The 20,061-nt window shown below is 44.7% G+C and overlaps 2 long non-coding RNA genes across 7 annotated transcripts in view; both read left to right on the top strand.

Moving 5' to 3' along the window:
* Nucleotides 1-15,494, top strand: part of LOC147011913 (uncharacterized) — a 93,192-nt gene extending 77,698 nt beyond the window's left edge. The window contains exons 2-3 of the long non-coding RNA XR_015051988.1: nt 14,420-14,624; nt 15,398-15,494. This is a non-coding gene — a long non-coding RNA (uncharacterized LOC147011913). The remainder of the gene's footprint in view (nt 1-14,419; nt 14,625-15,397) is intronic.
* Nucleotides 15,495-15,615: 121 nt separating this feature from the next.
* LOC147011909 (uncharacterized) overlaps nt 15,616-20,061 on the top strand; it is a 172,120-nt gene continuing 167,674 nt past the window's right edge. For all 6 annotated transcript variants that reach the window (XR_015051784.1, XR_015051783.1, XR_015051786.1 and 3 more), the window contains exon 1: nt 15,616-18,273. This is a non-coding gene — a long non-coding RNA (uncharacterized LOC147011909). The remainder of the gene's footprint in view (nt 18,274-20,061) is intronic.

Here is a 20,061-nt window from a genome sequence, read left to right as displayed (position 1 = left end):
CTTAACAATCCCCTTGAGGAGGGTCAGTCATTCAAACTCCTGGGTCTCAATATCAGCCATGATCTTTCTTGAGCAAACCACATTCTTGGCTTCCAACATTTCAATGTTTCCAATGTTTTAAATGTTTCATTGTTGGCCTCCAACATTTCAACATTTCAACTTTGGCCTTTCATCATTGGCCTGGGCATCCATCATCATACAAAGTCTTTTTCTTGGAACTCCTATCCACCGACAAGGCCTTCATCCGAAGCTTAATGGACTACTGCTCTCCCCTTTGGGCTGGCTCCTCTGCCTCACATCTTGCTCAGCTTGATGAAATGGAAACCAAGGCCTTCAAGATTATTGGAATCTCCCACGCTGAAGTTGAGTGTACGGGCTTATCAATTTGCCTTATCATTTTGACAGGTTGGTGGTCTGTCTGTCTTCTACCTCCTCCTTTCTGCTCTTTTGGTGCTTTGTGCCCCCGAGGTTTCTGCAGGGCTCACACAATCCACAATCAACCCTCTTCTGGTAAAATTACCAAAATCCAGGATCACTGCTCACCTACACTCATTTGTTCCTCTTTTTTTCCCCACTGTGGTATCGTCTTCGATCTCAGTCTTCCGCATTGTCTTCGATCTCATTATTCCCACCAGATATTCAAGACAGCAGTTCACCACCATCTCGGATCATCCCCAATTCAAAACCATGATCTTTTCTACCCTCGTTAACCCCACCCAAATCCCTCCTAATTTTCTACGTTTTTCCTCCTTCCTTCTCCATGCATGTGTGTTTTGCATCCTTTTTTTTGTCTGTTACGTCCTGACCCGTTCAGTGTGCTAGCTCTTCCACGAGCCTCGACTATGTATTAAAAAAAGAAGACATTGATGTGAGGAAGTAGTTGCATCATTGGCCATTCATCAGAACACCAGTTTGTTTGTGCTGATATTATGGCAAATCTAGGACACTCTGTAGAGCGCATACCTCCACCAGGCTGATTAGTTTACGTTTTGTATCCCACTGATCGGCTGGATATGGATTCGCATTTGAACTAAAATTTAACAGCTGATTCTTGTCACCGAACCAACTCATCCACCAAGTTTCGTCTGAATCCGTCAATAACTTTTTGAGATATTTTGTTCACAAACAAACAAACAAGCAGTCATAGACTGGTACTTACGAAATCATCAACTTGACCTCTGACCTTGTCTAATAAAAGCTGTCTCTAGAGAAGGTAGCGACGCAAACCAGAAGTTTCTACGATGATTCTGTACCAAACCATCAAAAATCGAATATTTGACCTCACCGTGACCTTGACCTTTGACCGATTTTGACCAAAATCTAATCAGCACTAGCCATCACCCTCCTGAATCACGTGGTGTAATTTGACATTCGTAGCTTCTTCCGTTCTCGAATTATCGTGCCTACAAACAAACACACACACACACACACACACACACACACACACAAACAAACACACAGAGGACGGAAGTCATAAATATACTAACGAAATATTTAGATTTCGTAAGTAACAAACAGACAGGCAGACAGACAGAGACAGGGGTGAAACCATAACCTGCATCCACCTTTGGTGGAGGAGGTAAACAGCCTGAGCAGTGACCTTTGGGGTGGTATTGGCTATTAATTAACATTTCAGTAAAACAAAACACCACAAAACCCATTACCTGGAATTGTTTCTGGGACTGCAACTGTGACTGAGACCTTAACTGGCTCTCCTCATATCCGGAATATATTGTTGCGGGTGGGGGTCCGGTGGCGAGAACGACCGCTATGTGGGGAAGGTTACGTCGTCTCCCACCAGACTCTCCGGAATTGCAGGCTGTCCTTCTCGGATAATTCTGTGAGGCGGCGGCTCGCTAAACCGACCGTGGACGCCAATACCTCCACAGCGTAGCGCAGGGTCTTTTTGTCTCGAACCAATTTACCTAACTAACCACGCGGTGTTGTCTACTGGGGAACCACGCCGTCAGTACGCCTTGCCCGAACCAGACCACTACCGACTACCAACTACCTTTCCGGTTCGGATGCAGCGAGCGGATCTGCCAAGGTCGTACCGGCTCGAATGAACGGATTTTCGGGTATAAAAACCTGCCTTAGCTCAGATTCGAACCATGCTGGACCAATGGAGGAAAAGATGAACACGAACTGGGAACATTTCTACAATTGTTTTATTTCCAGCAAGAAGGACACAGAGCAAGCTTATCGCGGATATACAGATTTACAATGATCGAAAACACTTATGCAGTTCTACTTAACAGACGGCGCCACACACACAGACGAAAATAAAACCCAGGTGAATTTCAAGGAACCCCACAGCCAGGGAGAGAGACGAGCTGAGGTCGCGGCTCGGCTGGGTAGCTGCACGTTGGAGGGAGGGGTGCTCCGTGGTGCGGCACCTGCCAATGGTCGTGCAGCTTGGCCCGCAATCACACACGTGGGGCTCGTGTCCACGGAGGAGCCCGAGCGGAGCAGATCGGAGTCCCAGGGCGGGAATCAGGGTCGCGGACAGGACCCGGCAAGAGACCCGGTCGAGGTCGGGTGTCCTCGGTCGTTATCGGAATCGACCAGACGGATCGCTCCACCAACGAAGAATGGCCATGCACCACCACCCACAGACTCGTCAAAAAGCTCTCAGTCTGTCAATCGTCCTCGTACACCGAACTCAAGACTCCAGCAAAACACCAACGAATGCCCCAGCCAATGCAGAACTGAACTGAGCCTTTTGACTGAACTCCCACGAACGCGCGTCTCAGAGGGTCTCTTCGTAGTCCAACGACCTCCCTCAGTGGGGCAGGGCCTTGGTCAAAACTGACGTCACTGTCCGCCCTGATTGTACGTGGCTCCCATGGGTCTTTTTTTGGGCGGGGCCTCGGCCAGGCACCGGCGAGGCACACCTACTCCACGCGTGTTTGGGGAAGGTGAATGACGTGCAGCCACACTGCGTACATTTGGGGAAGCTGAGAAGGATCTGGAATAGCGAACGTGGAGATTTTGCCTCGGAAAAATGAGTCTCTGTCGACAGCGGGTGGACAGTGGTACGCTGTGGCCAGCGAACCGAGGCCGCAAGCACCAGGAAGGTTCCATAAGAGAGGAAATAAAATGATTTATTAACCTAACTAAAAAAACATCGCAACGCACCCCTTTAATTTTCCCACTAAACACAAGGAGGCATTCTATCTACACATATACTTAACAGAACAACTGACTTCGGGACACCTGTATGTTGTATGCATACGGTTCCTAGATCCGTAACAATCTATATATCTATCTATCTATAATTCCAGCAATGTGTCTGTGTGTGTGTGTGTGTGTGTGTGTGTGTGTGTGTGTGTGTGTGTGTGTGTGTGTGTGTGTGTGTGTGTGTGTGTGTGTGTGTGTGTGTGTGTGTGTGTGTGTCTTTGACCGCTGTTTCTCGACAACCACTGGTCCGATCTAATTGAGAAATTTGCCAGGTATATTGCTGGGGACCTGAGTATGTGCCTTTTCAAGGTTTGATATTAATCGGACAAGTACTTCCCAAGTTATGGCCATTTATTTACCAACCAATGACAGGACACGTTGCTGCGTAGGCGTGGCCGATGCGCCATTTAGTTACCAATCACAGGACACGTTGCTGCGTAGGCGTGGCTGCGTAGGCCGGTGCACGGCCGGCCGACGATGACGTGACGTGCCGTGCCAGTTACGATGGGGATCGGCGCCTTAGTTACCGTGGCGTAGGAGTGGCAATGGTCAATGCAGCGAATGTCATGGCAAGCAAAGACAGGGAGGTAAACTTGATTTTAATTTGGATTTTAATTAACTCTGTGTGTGTAAGTATCACAGGAGTTGTTACTTCAATGCAAGCGATAATTCGTGGAATGCATGTGAACATTCCGTACGGGCACGCACCACTTCCGGATAGTGATGACTTAATGTATTCTAATAATTTCTCGATTTCTTATGTGCATTTATAGATAAACACAATGCCCCAATCCATTCGTCGCTTACGAGAGTGAAGGAACGGCCCGTGTGTTTGTTTCTGGCTCACAGTTTGAAAGTTTTTTTGGGGGGGGGTTGCACGTACGGGCACGCGAGAGCAAAGGAACGGCCTGTGTGGTTGTTTCTGGCTCGCGGTTTGAAAGTTTTTTTTTTTTGGTTTGCTCGTACGGCCACGCACGTACAGACATGTGAGAGCGAAGGAACGGCCTGTGTGGTTGTTGTTTCTGGCTCGTGGTTTGAAAGATTTTTTTTTTGCACGTACGGCCACGCACGTCCAGGCACGTACTTGTATATTCAATCTGTTCACCAAATGACATATTACTGCTGCACGCATCATAAGGGCAGTCCCTCAAAAGATCAATCTTTTTACTTGTTTACTTGAAATATTTATTTACTTTTTTCATCTCTTTTTGATTCCTGTTTCGTACCTAATGATGACCACTCCTCAAGAAATCTCAATCCGTTGAATCTAACTTGCATACCCTCTCCACCACTGCCATCTTTGTGTTTCTTATGCTTTTAATTAGCTATATATAATCCTGTAGTTGCTCCTTTTAGTGCACGTTGGTCGCATCTCTCCTTGTGAATTTTAAGTTAAGTCATCTCAAACAGAACAGCAAACTTCATGTGGTGAGAAACTGTCAGTATCATGAAAGTGCTGACAGTTCTCACTACATGTTGAGAAACTCATTAGATGTACGATAAAACTGCCAGGGGTTTCTACCTTCCCTGTTGTACTAAAATTGTTCTTATAATAATATATAGTACAACGAGGAGAAGCTGCAGAGTTCAGTGTTCATGAACTTGATTCGTCCATTAACTTGCGGAGAACAGGGGCCTGCCTGTAAATTAATTTGACTGAATAATAACACCGGACATTGAAGTTAAATCACCGAAACATGAAATAATAAAATATAAACCAACAGAGAACTCCACAGTGTCCTCAATTATGATCCTCGCGCTAAGTAAGACTAATAAGTTCCAGCAGGGTTTGTACAGATGGAGTGGGTTGACAGAATCGAATGGAGCCAACATATGGTTTTAATCACGACATGATACTGTCTTGTCTGCATTATAGTTGGGAAACAGCCATTTCTCAACAGCCCAAATCATCAGTCGATCGTCATTACACATCCTTTATCACAAAGAACATGATATTGGACTTTTGGTTATTTTTACAGGAGGAAAAGGCAATATTTTTTTCTTTAGGAAAACGATGGGGGGCTATGATGAGACACCATGTTAAATGTAACCTGCCCTGGTTTGTATATCCCTGATTGGCCACAAACATGATTCACGAAACCGATAATGGGATTTCATGGAAGTGATAAAATATATTCACTATTTATTTAAGGGCACAAATTATGATAAGTAGCAACTAACAACCTGGAAACCTTAACCTTCAGATAATAGTCATCGTGATTATGTGGCTGCACAACAACTGCAAGCGCATAATCTCCACTGCCAAAGTCGCCTATATCTAGCAGAATTCTGACACGCTCTCTTTTCTTCCCAACAGCAGTTGTGGCTTCTGGTCTTTAGCCAGGTGCATCTCCAGGGATTTCTGTGAGTCATACTTTCCTCCTCATAACAATCCTGATGGCTTCATCTACAACTTTTCTAAATCCAAAGCTAACACCTTTGTCACTCACTTTGTAGCCAATTCTACTCTCCAATGGAACGGTTTTTTTTTTAAATCCAACTCGCTTATACCTGCTAACAACTTTTCCACTCGCAAAGTTCACCAGACCCTGCTTTTCCTTGTCACTAATAAATGGCATTCCTGCTGTTGTCCTCAAATCCCGTGCTCCCAAACTTGCTCCTATCTTCTCCAAGCTTTTCAACTTTTCCTACTGTTTCAGTGTTTTCCTAACTTCCTGGAAACACGCTTATGTTTGTCCTATCCCAATGAAGGGTGACATCTGATCCATCCAATTGTCACCCAATCAATTGCAGTGACCTCCAATATCTCCAAAGTCATGGAGTCTTTCATCAATGAAGAACTTTTAAGCCACCTTAAATCCTGCTTTCTCCTCAATGAGCACCAGCTGAACCGGTGACCTCGTGGCCTATGTTGCCAATAGATGGCTTTCAGCTCTTGAGCCCTTTGGAGAAAGTCGAGTTGTTGTGATGGGCATCAGCAAAGCCTTTGACAGTGTCTGGCAAAATGATCCCGTAATGGAACTCCCAATGTATGGTAAACAGCCTCAGATCGTTTTTTTTTTGACACAAAGTCAAGGCCCGTGGAAGAGTGACTTCACTGAATGGATCAGGATGCAACAGGACAAAAGGAACAGTGGAGAGAGGGGGGGACACTAAAAGTAGGGTTGAAGGACAAAATAGAGGGCAACTTGGACAAATAGTGGTTTGGGAAGGAATGAGGAGAAAGGTAGGATGTATGGGATGGACAAGATGGATAAAGAAGCAAACTCTCATGAAGGAAAAACTGGAAATTTGGAAGGGTTGGGTGGTGACAGAGGTATAAAACATCATGGTTTCATATGTGAGATAATCTGATATTGTGGTGAACACCTGTCTTAAAGACCTGGAAGGAAGAATGTCATTTTTTTATTTTTTGTATGTACATTGTTGAGGCTCGTATGAGAGCGAACACACAGTGCACGGCAAGGGGGGCAGCAGACAAGAGGGGCGGGAGAGGGAAGGACAAAACAGTGGGGAACAGAGACATTAGGAGATCTGTGGAAGGAAGAGGGACGGGGTGGGGAACACGGGGCATACAAGATGGACACCACAGGGACTTTCAAGACCTTACACAACAGGGAACTTTTAGGAAGGAAGGCAGGTAATTTGAAGGAGGTGGGTTTGGGGTGGATTAACGGGGGTAGAAAAGATCGTGGTTTTAGATGGGGGAAGATAAGAGGTTGTGGTGAACATCTGTTTTGAAGGCCTGAAGGGAAGAATGGGATTGAAGAGAGTGTGGGAGTATATTCCAAAGGTGGGGAAAAAGAGGAATGAAAGAGTGAAGGTGAACAGATTCGTTATTTTGGTAGTTTTACCAGAAGGATGTTGCTGGCAGACTTTGAGCACCCTGTGGAAATATGGGGGGAGGGGTGGTGGGGGGCAGAGACAGAGCAGGCGGATGGGGAGACCAGAGAGGAGACGGAAGAAGACAGAAAGACCACGGAAAACTTACGGAGAGAGAGTGAGAGGCCCAAAGACTCAGCCTCACCAATGATCACCAATGATCACTCACCAAGGAGATACCAATGATCCGAAATGCCTTGGTTTCCACAGCGTGAAGCCGAGAAAGGTGAGAGGCAGGAGCACCAGCCCTGGAGGGAGAGCAGTACTCCATCAGGCTGTGGACGAAAGCTTTGTATGTTGTCATGAGCTCAGGTGGGCCGGGAATGACTTTGCACAATGGAGGATGCCCATTCGGTGACTGGCTTTGAAGGCCAGTTTGGAAATGTGGCTTCCCAAGAAAGATCATGGCAGAGAATGAAACCCAGAAGCTTGAATGAAAATACTTCTTCAAGAGGTTTGTTTTGAAAGCAGATGGGGGGGGGGGGGTTCCAAATGGTCTTTGCGGAGAGACATAGTGAGAGTGTGAGATTTGTCAGGATTGAAAGACATGTTCCACGTGTTGGACCAGTTTGTGATTCTATCCAGATCTGCAAAGAGTGAAGAAGCTGCTGCTTGCCAGTCTGAGGGATGACAAATGGTACGGTGGAGGGTGGAGTCATCAGCAAAGAGATAATGAGGATTTTCCAGAGAGTCGGAGAGATCATTGATGAAAACCAGAAAAGGAACATGCCCCAGAATGCTGCCTTAAGGAACTCCAGCCTGGACAGGAAGAGGGGATGAAAGAACTCCATTTGGGGCCACACATTGACTGTGACAGGAGAGGAAGTCTGCGAGCCATGAGTGGAGATGGCCTTGGATACCATAGGAAGAGAGTTTGGTGGGCATGGCAGGGTGAGAGACCATGTTAAAAGCACACGATATGTCTCGGGATATGGCTCTGATTTAATGTCTGGCATTGAGGACTTCCATCCATTGTTGGGAGAGCAGAAGCAGCATATCCAGGGTGGAGTGAACTGGTCTGAAACGAAATTGATGATCAGGAATCAAGCCATTGGAGAAGATGAAGGATTTAATGTCTGAAGCGATGATGGATTCCATAACCTTGCTGATGATTGGGAGAAGTCTGATTGGTCTGTAGTTGCAGGGATCTGTTTTTGTACCATTTTAATGCACGGCAGTAATATTTGCTGATTTCCATGCAGATGGCAGGTGACCTTGAGCAAATGAGAGGGTGAATATAACAGAGAGAGGGTGAGCAAGAGCAGCAGAGCAGGATTTTCAGACACGTGGGCTAATGCCATCTCGACCGGTTGCAGAATCTGAGTTGAGGTTTGACAGCAAGCTCTCCACCTTGTCAGGAGAAAAGGACACAGAGTCCAGGGACAGTTAGGTGCAACTGGGTAAGGTGGGTACAGAAAGCGATGGGTTTCGGACACAGGATTTCGATGCAAACACCGAGTTTAAGCATTCAGCCTTTTCAGGTGCAGTGCTGCCATTTGAGGTTAGGGAGGGGATGGAGGGGGAACATACACCAGAAACAGATTTGATTCAACACCACCAGGATTTGAAGGAGGGAGAGAGGTTTGAGAGTTCAGACTTGAGAAAAGAAAGATGTTATTTTCTGGCTCTCCAAAGGGTAGACACACTTGTTCTGAGCTTTATGGAAGGAACTCACCCTGCCCTACTCACCAAACTCTTTCCATGGTATCCAAGGCCATCTCCACTCATGGCTCGCAGACTTCCTCTCCTGTTACAGTCAACGTGTGGCCCCAAATGGAGTTCTTTCATCCCCTCTTCCTGTCCAGGCTGGAGTTGCTCAAGGTAGCGTTCTGGGCCCTGTTCTTTTTCTGTTTTTCATCAATGATCTCTCCGACACTCTGGAAAATCCTCTATATCTCTTTGCTGATGACTCCACCCTCTGCCGTACCACCTGTCATCCCTCAGACTGGCAAGCAGCAGCTTCTTCGCTCACTGCATATCTGGACAAAATCACAAACTGGTCCAACACGTGGAACATGTCTTTCAATCCAGACAAATCTCACACTCTCACTATGTCTCTTCGAAAGGACCATTTAGAAAACCCCCCATCCACTTTCTCAACAATCCTCTGGAAGAAGTCTTTTCTTTCAAGCTTCTGGGTCTCACTATCTGCCATGACTTTTCCTGGGAAAGTCACATTTCCAACCTCGCCTCCAAAGTCAGTCACCGACTGGGATCCTCCGTCGTGCAAAGTCCTTCCTCGGCCCACTTGAGCTCCTGACCGCGTACAAAGCTTTTGTCCATAGCCTGATGGAGTACTGCTCTCCCCTCTGGGCTGGTGCTCCTGCCTCCCACCTTTCTCCGCTTCACGCTGTTGAAACCAGGGCAGTTAGGATCATCGGCATCTCCCACAATGAAGCTGAGTCTTTGGGCCTCTCACTCAATCACCGCAGGTTGGTCGGTGGTCTTTCTGTCTTCTACCATCTCCTCTCCAGCCTTGCCCCCCCCTGCTCTCTCTGTGATTTGTCCCCACCACATTTCCACAGGGTGCTCAAGGTCCGCCAACAACCCCCTTCTGGTAAAACTACCAAAATCACGAATCACTGCTCACCTTTACTCTTTCATTCCTCTTTTTCCCCACCTTTGGAATAAACTCCCTCACTCTATTCTTTCCCATTTTCCTTCCAGGCCTTCAAAACAGCTGTTCACCACCACCTCTTATCATCCCCCATCCAAATCCTCGATCTTTCCTACCCCCGATAATCCACCCAAGCCCATTTCCTTCAATTCCTCTGCTTTCCTTCCTGAACCTCCCTGTAATGTCCATCTTCTCTTCCCCATGTTCCCTGTCCCATCCGCCTCCCTTCCACAGATCTCCTAATGTGTCTGTTCCCCACTGTTTTGTCCCTCCCACTCCCGCCCCTCTTGTCTCATGCCTCCTTGCTGTGCGTTGTGTGTTAGCTCTCATACGAGCCTCGACAAGGTATACAAAAACAAAAAACAGATTACCCTCAGTTGGATTTGCTTTCCATGAGGCAAAGGCAAGTTGTTTCAGGACAACTGCCCCACCACAATCTTCAGTTTACCATGAACGGGAGGAAGAGTAGGACAACTGAAGATGAGAGGTGATAAATCTGTGCATGAGGGAGAGCAAGTTTCTTTGAAAGAATTCCCAGGATGAGTTTATGTTGGAGAAAGTAGAGATAGGAGACCAGTCTTGAAGTTTGATGGCTACTTGAAGACCCTGCCAATCAGCCTGAGTAAAATGCCAGACTCAACGTCACTGAGGAGGTTCTCTAATAACAGCCAGATAGATGTGTACTTTGACTAGGACGTGGCCAGATGAACCAATTGGAGTAGAGGAAGAACAGCAGATATTTTCAGGGAAATTTGTTAAAATCAGATCCATAAGAGATGGAATACCATTGCTTCAGATACTTGTCAGGAAGTTGACCAATTGAGTCAGTCCCAATGAGTCACAGAAGTCTTTTGCTGAAGTGTCATGGGAGGTGAGAGAGGTACCCGCACTCAGCCAACTGGTATGATGACAATTGAAGTCGCCACATATGAGGAAGAGAGAGTTCAGGTGAGAGGATAGAAGTTGGTCCATGTTTTCAGATAGTGAGGTGTAAATGGAGGCATCACTGTTAGGTGGACGGTACAACACACATATAAACATGAGGTGGGAGTGGAGGGGAAGCTGTAGCCAGAGGTATTCCTGGGGGTGTGGGGGAGTGAGGGCAGTGCATGGAGAGTGAGGAATGGAGTCTTTGATGAAGAGAGCAACTCCTCCACCAGGACAAGGCTCAGGTTTGTCATACTGGAGGAGGGAGTAACCAGTGAGAGATACTCAGGAGTCAGAGACGTCTTGAAGGAGGAAAGTTTCTGTTAGGCAGATTATGTCTGGTTTGTAAGTGGCAACCCGCATGGAAAAATCTGTCAGGTTGGAGTGAAGGCCCCGGATGTTTGAGGTCCACACTGTTAAGGAAGAGGACAGGAAGGATGCTTTGGATGAAGAGGTGGGGAGGGGGTGGGTAGGATGAGGGAGGAGAAGAGAGGTAAGGAGAGTCATTGAAAAAGTGTGGGGGATTGCAGAAGAGCTAGGTGAGAGGGTCGGATGAGGAGAAAAGGCTCAGTGGTGCTGGGTTGAGGTATAGTGGGGAGTAATAAGAGAGGGGGCAGAAGGCAGTTGATGATTTGAGGAGGGAGAGTGATGAGATTGAGGAGAGAGGACAGGGGAAGGAAGCAGCTTTGTGGATGTGATGGGGAGGGGGGGGGGCAACTTTGAGGAGCGGGAGTGGGGGGTGTTTGGGGGGAGGAGAGTGAGTGGGGAGAGTTGAGGAAGAAAGCTGAGGGGGGAGAGTGTGATTGTTGCTTTGAGAGGGAGTGGTGAGAGGGGTGAATTTGCACTGAAATTGGAAAAAAAACAATGATTAATGGAAAATGAACATTCATAGCAAACTGGGGTGTTTTTTTAAAAAAAATCATGAGGCTGATGGTAAATTTGGATCAGTAAACACAGAGGGTAGAATCAATTCCTGCAGAAACACGTGGTTACGGGAGGTGGAGAGTTAAAAGTGAACAATTATTTATTTATTTGTTTATTTATTTATTTTTTAAAGAAGGATTGCATAAGGTTAGGAAAAGGAAAGGTTGAAGTAAAATTGTGAAGGTGTATTTTGAATTTGGATCAGTAAACACAGAGGGAAGCTGATGGGTTGATGAAAAGTAACAGGAAGACATTGAAGAGAATGTGGAAGTTGGTTACACAGGTGGGAAAAGGAGGAACAAAAGAGTGGAGGTGAGCAGTGATCCTGAATTTTGGGAGTTTCTCCAGAATGGGGTTGCTGGTGTACCACAGAAACCTGGAGCAGACAAAGCATGGAAATAGCAAAGGGTCAAGACCAGAAAAGAAGTGGTAGAAGACAGAGAGACCTCAGACCTGTCTGCTTTAGAAAGTGACAGCCCCATAGACCCAGCTTCATCATGGGATATTCTAATAATCTTGAAGGCCTTGGTTTTCACGGCATCAAGCTGAGCAGGGTGTGATGCAGGGGCACCAGCAGCAGGTGTGATGCAGGGGCACCAGCCCAAAAGAGAGAACAATACTCCATCAAGCTGCTGATGAAGGCCTTGTCGGTGGACAGGATCTCTCAAATATGAGGCTCTCCTTCATCAAATACAGTCACTATCTGTTCCTTGATTTATTTGCAGCAGACAATCCCAGGAAACACCGGGTACCTTTGTGGAAGGAGGGAGGGGAAGGGTGGGAGGAGGGACCTGCATTGTCTGGCATCACCAGGTACCTTTGCTAGTAGTCAACAAATGGAATAATATGTCCCGTAATGCCCAAAATTACCACTGCCAAGATTATTTGTACAGTGAGGCCTCTGTCTTCCGAAAAGCATTGCATTTGTACTCTTCTTCTTTGCTTTGCTCCATTATTTAATCCCCTCTCCCCCATGTCACAGACATAATGGAACCTTCTTTCTTTCCCATGGTGTGCTTTCCCTTTGTTATTTTCCTCTCTTTATTTAATTCCTTACCACGTGGCCAGAAAGATGGTGATAGGGAAGGCGGGGCAGGTGACGTGCGGCATTATAACGGCAGCCGCTCCAGGCTGGAAGGATCCGGTTGCCGGGAGCATGGTGAATCGAGAGAGTGGCAATGTTTCGACATGTGAAGGTTTAATATGGTACTCGGCAGTCATAATCAGGCCCGAGTTGGAGTAAGAGCTGTAGAACTCAAAGCTGGCAGTAAGCAGAATGAGCCGGTTACGATCCAGCACAAGCCACACGAGTACTGATGCCCTGACCAGCGTGCCCACACTGCGCTTTCCGTCGGCCCTCTTTTCATGATTCAGACCATTTAAGAACCTCTACCTCTACTCCTGCATCTGTCTTACTCTTCTTTTTGTCCTGTGTGTTTCTGTGGGATTCTCGTGTCGTTAAGATTTTAGTTTAGGCAAGGTGTTGTGGCATTCCTTCTATCACTTAGTGTGTCCCCTTGCATTAATCTCTGTCTCTTTCCCATTGATCATTTTGCTTACTGTCACCTTGCCTTTATCAAAAATATCCCCTGAATTGTTCTATTGAAGTCCCTGTGGATTTTGGGTTGAGATTGGGCCTCCAGTGATGAGCAAATTACCAATAGAAGAATAAGGGCACCAATATTATTGGCATGCAACCTACATTTATTAATAACTAGCCGAAACCCCGTCACAGACGGATTCTGTTCCATGAGCCCAATATGACAACCAGTGGCGGCTCTTGTAAGAGCTGGATCCCAGTCGATGTACTCCATGGCCTTACCTAATGAGGCCTACAAAACGTCCTTGTACATGACATTTTTGGTGTACACTACTCCTTGTGAAGAAATCCCCTGATTTGTGCTCGTGTCTACTTTGACGTACACCGTGTCAAAACTTCTCAGGTCACAGTACCGAGAAAAACGTGTCGCGACCGTGAGGAGGAGCACAGAATTGGTCCTTCAGCATTAATATATAGATACCATTGCAGCTCAGTTGACTGTCGGTGTGCAGTAGCACGTCCTACCTGGCGTCTTGTGGAGTTCATCTGCGGTGGGTCCCAATTCTCCCACAGGGGAGATCAAGTCCTTATTACAATTAAATGTAAATATCCCCAAGACAAGGATATTTGAATGGCAACATCCTGTTATAGTCTTTTTTAAAACGATAGTCTATGGTTTGTAAGAAACCCATTTCGCACTTCACCTTCTATCCTCAAAGATCTTGTGGAGTGCTTCACTGTAACCTGTTTGAGGTTCATTTTGACCCCATTTCTTGGAATAATGGGTTCCTCGGGTTTAAATCCCATGTAGTTGTGTCTGTCCATTTTTAACTGTCCTTGTAATACTGTATATGTAAAATTGCAATCATGTCTGCACAATATGTTTATCCTGCAGAGTTTATGTACAGTATCTACTTTGAACCTTTGATCCATCTTTTAACAAGTAAATCAAGACAAATCCCTCACACATTATCGTTCTTTATGCAGTTGACCTTTCTTTGTTAGATGTTTATTTGATAACTGAATGATCTCGTGAACAAACACATCCATTGTAAAACAAAGCCAAATGGCAATTTTGGGGGAAACAACCAAAATTCCAGGATATGTTAATTAAGGGAAAAGAATGATTGAATGAATTTTTTTTTCTACAATACAGTATAATGTGTTTCTGTTCAGATAATAATATTGAGAAGTGAAATCAAATTTTGTCATGCGGGCTATGCAGGGAAATAGCAAAGGGGCACTAGAACTGGATTATTGTGCACAGAAAGCATTGCTTAATAGCTTTCACAATGGAAGTCCTGAGTGGTTGACCCAACCACTATTTGTGCATTTTCTCTGCAACAACTGTCCAATGTATCGTCAGCTAATGGATTTTACACTTCCAGCTGTGCCTTTTCTTCGAACTGCCCTTTTTACACTGACCTTCATCTTTCCTCTTCAACTGGGCTGTTACCTTTGTGACATCAGATAAGCCTTAACGTCACCAAATTCCCGGCACTGCAATATGCTTTTGGATTCCAACACAAAAGCATGTTCTGCAATGTCACAACAACACGTGGAAATGAAAACAGCACAATGCTTTGAGACAAAGTGAGTACTGTTTGAATTTATATCAATTCATTGTTGAAAAAATGCTTAAAATAAATGAATTTTTCACATTCCCCCCCCCCCCCACATGCGCGCGCGCGTGCGCGCGCACACACACACACACACACACACACACACCACCTTACCTCCAAGCTTTGTATTGTCTGAAAGTTTGGAAAGCCTACTCTTCACTCCACTATCTAAATCATTGTTGCAAATAATGAAGAGTAATGGTCCGAGTAATGATCCTTGAGGTACCCCATGACTTACATCCTCCCAGCAAGACATTGTCCCAATCACAGACCCTCTTTGCTTCCTATCATGAAGCCAGTTTGCAATCGAATTGGCTACATGACCAGCCACTCCACAAGCCATCACTTTGGCTCACAACCAGGACTATGTCCAATGGTGGAGGACTATGTCCAATGGAGATCGTGGGAGTGCTCGTCATACTCCACATGTTTCGATTTACCTGCCAATCACATCATGTGCCTGCTGGTTGAATGGTTTGCATTACTGGGAACAATCGTTTGGATGGCAGATGGGTGGTTGTTCTTTGTGGATTATGCGGTTTTACCATGTGAGACATAATCTATGGCGATGTTCACCATAACAGTCAGGAGGTGTGTCTGATGTTAAAACCACAAATGTGGGCATCATTAGTTAGATATTTATCAGTCTGTCATCCTAATGAGAGTAAATAAGTCTGAAATCTGGATAGGTGGTTCCATTTTGATGTTTAACTGATGACTATGTAATCTTTGTTTGTTTTACAGTTATCAGACTGAGGCTTCCGGGTTAGAAGTGACGCTTTGGTGTAGGACTTTGTTCAATGGAGAACAGGGAAGTGCTCGTCACACTCCACATGTTTCGATATATATATATATATATATATATATATATATATATATATATATATATATATATATATATATATATATATATATATATACAATAAAAAAAATGCAAAAACTTCCAAAACTTTATGAAAAACACAAAAACACTTTATTTAAAATATATTAAAATTTTTTTTTGCATTTTCTTCTTTGGATCTTGTGTTGATAAACTTGTGTGGTGTTGATGTGGTGCAGGCATGATGGGCTGAATGTCTTCCACCTGTGTCTGATTTCCTTGTGTTTCCTTATATAAGGTGATTGGCTCAAGATCTTCGTATCGAGAGTTTGAGCCCCCTGTCTTGTCATTAATTAACACCAGGTGGGTTGACTCAGCCTGTCATCCTTTTGAGGTTGGCAAAAATGAGCACCAACTTACTGGAACCAGGGGGAGCTACATCAGTGGCACAGCTGTGCTCCCAGCAATTTTGCAACCAGCAGCCTTAGGCTGCATACAATTTTTTTTGCTGCATCTACTGATATTTTGCCAAATCTATTAAAGTATCTCGACTTTCCTGAATCTGTCCACCCCTTCCCCTCCCCTCTCTGTTATCTATCTACCTGACTTTCAAGTTTTGTGTCATCAGCAAATTTTGAAAACTGACAACTTCATTATCTAAATTGTTGATGAAATTATGAACAGTAATGGTCCGAGTACTAATCTCTGAGGTACCCCACTACTTGCATCCTCCCAGCCAGACATCCTCCCACACAGCCACCCTTTGCTTCCTATCACTAAGCCAGTTTACAATCCAGTTAGTTTATTTGACCTGCTATACCACAAGGCCCCATCTTTGCTAACAACCTCCTTTATAGTACCTTCTCGAAAGCCTTCTGCAAGTCTGACATGCATGACGTCCACTGCACATCCCTCATCCACCCACCAGAAACTATTTCACAGAACTCCAATAAATTTGTTGAACAAGATCTCCCTTTGGTAAACCCATGCTGACTACCTTTAATTAGTTTGTATTTATTTAAATGGTTCCTCATCTGGTCCCTAATTAATGTCTCCAACACCTTCCCCATAACTGAAGTCAAACTAACAGGTCTATAGTTCCCCAATTCTTCTCTGGATCTTTTCTTAAATAATGAACGGTGTTACATTTGCTACTCTCCAATCCTTCGGGATCTGTCCTGACTCTAATGAGCTGTTAAAGATATTCGCTCACACCATGCTCATCTGCTCAACCACCTCCTACAGTACTCCAGGATGCATATTATCTGGCCATGGAGCTTTACCATCCCTTAATTTTTCTATCTGCTTCTTCACCTCATCTACTCCTGCATGGATCTCTTCTAAAAGCACCTGCTCGCTCCGGAGATAGATACTGTCCGCGATTGGAAGTTCCCCCAACTGTTTACGTGTTAATGTAGAAGCAAAAATACAATTTAATAAGACTACCATCTCACCATCATCGTCCACCAATTCTTCTGCACTATTCCTCAATGGGCCCACACTCCTCTCATCCCTTTTCATACCTTAAAGAATGTCTTGCTGTTATGTTTAATATCATGACTATGTCTTGTCTTTTCAATATCCCCTTTTGGCCTGCCGAGTTATTTCCTTATCAAGTCTCTGTTTCCACCTATACTAATGTGTCAGACTCTAGTCCTGTAGTTTTGCATTGAATAAATGCTTTCTGCTTATCCCTTATTCGAATATGTACATACCCTCTTTCTGACTCTACCTTTACACCTCCCTGGAAGATACCTACTCTGCACCGTATGCATTTGCTCCTTGAACGTTGCGCATTTCTCCACTTGCTGTTGAATTAATACCAGGTGGGGTTGACTCTGCCTGTCATCATTCCGAGGTCGGTACAATGAGTGCCAGCTTGCTGGTATCCTGTGTCGAAGCGGTGACCCATCCAGGATTGTGTCCAATAGCCAAGGAGTCTGTTTAGGCAACACGGACGGACGGACGGAATCTTGACCCAGCTGTAAACTATCTTCCTCGTGTTTCGCAGGCTGGGTGAAGTATCAATGTGTGCTGTACCTCGGACGGACGTTAAGCTGGGTTCCCTGCCTGACAGTATTAGTTGGTTAACATGAAGGATACTCTGGTGTCCTTTGTGAGGAGAAGCTGAGTGATTTCTGACACCCTGGCCAAATTCCAAATTTCTACCCTGACTGTCTGCTGTGAAGGCAGTGGCAAACCTCCCAGCATAACCACTGGCACTAAGAAACTACTGCAACAGCACCAACCCTCTGTAAAGAGTATGGTACATATCATCATCATCATCAGTCATGCAGGTTACCTATCAGATAATAAAATGTTTGATATATAACTGAACCACAAAGCAAGTCAAATTTTTTTTGAGTTGATGCTCAACACTATCGTTGAAGTGACTACAACAACAAAACGTGTTCTTTCAGTGTCAGCCATATTTAAAGCTGCTTGGCAACCAGATCCTCATGCCGCGTTCCAGCAAGCCCATGGAAGCAACTGTCGGTCTTTAGTGCCATTGGTTGCACAATCACTAAGCCATGAAATTAAACACCCGTGCAAATCCAGACTGAAAAATACCCTGCCATTGCAGAATCACAACATTAGAGGAGACTAGGCTGAACTGATTGGCACCGTTTTCCTTTTGATTTCCTGTATTCGTAGCAATGTGGCAGCTGAGAGCACAATAGGGCCAGGAGCAGAGGAATGATGTGTGCATACGAGCCTAGTTTTGTTCTTTATCCTGTTCCTGCCTCTGCAGACACACATTTGAAGATGAACCAGCCCCACTCATAACAACGAGGTGCAGGTAAGAGAGCTGATTGTCAGATAAAAAGAGATACCCAACAATGGTGAACAAACTTTATTTACTTGGAATACAATCGGAATTGCAATATAACTGTAACCCACAAATGACATACGACAAATACATTAGAATGAATACGGGAACAACCACTTGGACATTACCCGATAGTTTTGCTGTTATTCTTACCCGATTATTGTCTCATTTGATCTGCTTATTGAAGGTCACCCGAACTGTTGTCCGATTTTCCAATTTAACCATTCCAATTAATACATCATCTTTCTTGTGAAAGATGGTACCGTTGAATCTTAAATGTAAACATTCAAGTGCTGTACTGTATTCCAAGTCTACAGGAAACCTGGCCGAACGTCCCTTTCGAAGGCACTCTATTTTACATCTATTTTCCAACATACTGTATTTTGTAATATCTACCAATGTGGCATACAGTCCTGATAGAACTGGCCTAATATGTGAATTTTCACTGATTAAATTCTTAATTGTTTATCAATTGACCCAAATATTTATTTAAACAGCACTAACATCCTAATGGACGTCCATAATTATTGTCTCTGTAGGTTAATATTAACTGAGTGCTTGTTGTTAAAATCGAGAATGGGAAATAAGAATTATGCAAAGGAATGTATCTTGACGTCATTATTGCAGGTATTGACCTCACAAAGTAGATTTGATTAATTGCACACACGAGGATGACATAAATAGGGAATATTGCCAGGGAAGGCTCCACGATGTCTTATCGCTTGCTTCAAGTGAATCCAAGAGAAATGAGCAATGTGGCTTCACAGCTGCACGCTTGAACGTGTAATGATCATCACACTTTGATCCAAGGAGATTTTTTTTTTTTATCATGAAGCTATTCTGAAAATGAGGATTTTGGGTGACCTTTGTAATCTTCAGTGGTGATGAAGTCACGTGTTGCATCAACACAGTTAAAGATGGCCATCGAACCGCTTCTGGGTTCTTAGCAGAAGTGCATCGTTGGATTTATTACCTGCAGGCAGGAGGTTAAGAATAAGAATAATTGGTTGCATCCATCTTTGTCTGACTACTGTTTTCCGATCAAGATGCCATAAAAACATTGGAGTGCAAACCTCATACATGGGTGCTGTTACAAGGCACATGGTCAGAATATTTTACATGGCCATTAGTAAAAACGTTATGTCTCTTTCAATCAATAGTAACTGAATAGGATGCGAGCGAGATATTCAAAAGCATCAACTGAATTTTCTTTTGACGTCAAAAATGCAACCTTGTGACTACGTGTGCAGAATTTCATCACAAAAGGTGTTAAAACTAACGTGTCACACATCATTCGTATCTTTTTTTTCACACCAGCATACCGGCCAATCTGGTCTCATGATTTATCCATAAATGACGATTCAAAAAAAAATTCACAAGGCATGAATGTCGAAACAGATTTGACAAATCAGTGTAATTCGTTCTGACTTAGTAATAGGGTTGACAGGATATCTTAGAGGTTAAAGGCACTCACCTCTGAGCTGTCTAGCCTTGGTTAGAATCTCAGCCAGCTATATACTGTCACCCTGGTGCTTCACATGCAGGACGATACATCAATGTCTGCAGCATCAATCAGGACGTAAATCCGGAGGAGCCATCTGCCAGCATTGGTCATTCACGGGGGGGGGGGGGGGGTGCTGGCAGGATAGCCTCGAGGTAAACTCGCCTCTGAGCTATCGAGCCTGGTTTTGAATGTCAGCCCAGCTATAAACTTTCATCCTGGTGAGGCATCAATGTGCGTCATCCATTGGAAGGATA

Source organism: Eptatretus burgeri, chromosome 15 (assembly GCF_056783735.1).
Source record: "Eptatretus burgeri isolate ZD-2024b chromosome 15, Ebu_testis_v1, whole genome shotgun sequence".
NCBI classification, from domain to species: Eukaryota; Metazoa; Chordata; class Myxini; order Myxiniformes; family Myxinidae; genus Eptatretus; species Eptatretus burgeri.
Note: the sequence above shows the minus strand (reverse complement) of the source record. Positions and strands in the feature narration are given on the sequence as shown.